Source organism: Parus major, chromosome 21 (genome assembly GCF_001522545.3).
Source record: "Parus major isolate Abel chromosome 21, Parus_major1.1, whole genome shotgun sequence".
In the NCBI taxonomy this organism is placed as follows: domain Eukaryota; kingdom Metazoa; phylum Chordata; class Aves; order Passeriformes; family Paridae; genus Parus; species Parus major.
In genome coordinates, this window is record NC_031789.1 from 1,783,903 (window position 1) to 1,784,746 (window position 844).

Below are 844 nucleotides of genomic sequence, written 5' to 3' on the forward strand. Positions count from 1 at the left end.
CTTTCATTGCGATCCTTTGTGCGGTGGGACGCCCCCCGAGTTCTCCCTCCCGGCTCCTCTCCCTTCCACTCCAGAAGAAAAGAAATCGCCTATAAAAGCCTTGTTTGTGGCACTTTTTTTTTTGAGAGGACCATATTGCTGTAGGTGCCGGGGGTCCCGGCGTGGCAGCCTCGCCCCCTTTGAGAGCGGCTGATGTGCGGCTCCCTCCTGCGAGGCTCCGAGCGGGCGGCTTAGCCAAGCGCTGGGAAAAAAAAAATACATATAAAAAAAAAAGGTTTCAGTTGCATTTCAATGTCCATTGAACCCTGAATCATCCCAGGCGATGGTTTTTCCAGAGGCTCTGCGGACAGACAAAGCCAAGGAGGAGGAGGAGGAGGAGGAGGAGGAGGAGGAGGATGGGAAGATGCTTCGTGTCCAGCAGTGGGTGAAGGACCTGCTGCATCCCCCCCACCACAAAATCCCATCCCGGAGAGCTGAACGGGGATTTTCCAATGTTTTTCCAATGACATCTAGCGGTAAAGGCAGGGAAGGAGGAAAACATCGGCTGGGTTTTCCCGAGCACCTCCCGCTGCGGCATTTTTTGCCCTTTGTATGGCAGCAGGCAGCCCCCGGTGAAGAGAGAAGCACAAACAAGCCCGAGATGAGAAAATCAGCCCACCCTGGAACCTGCCCTGCTCCCCTGGGATCGCATTTCCAGGGAAATGGAGCTCCAGAGCAGCCCGGAGATCCTCTGGGGGTCTGTGCTCCAGAACCTCCCCCTGTGCTCTGCCAGAGCCCAGAGACAGCTCTGGGACACACACGGCAAACTGGGAATATCCCCAGTGCCAGGGAGTATTCCCAGTGC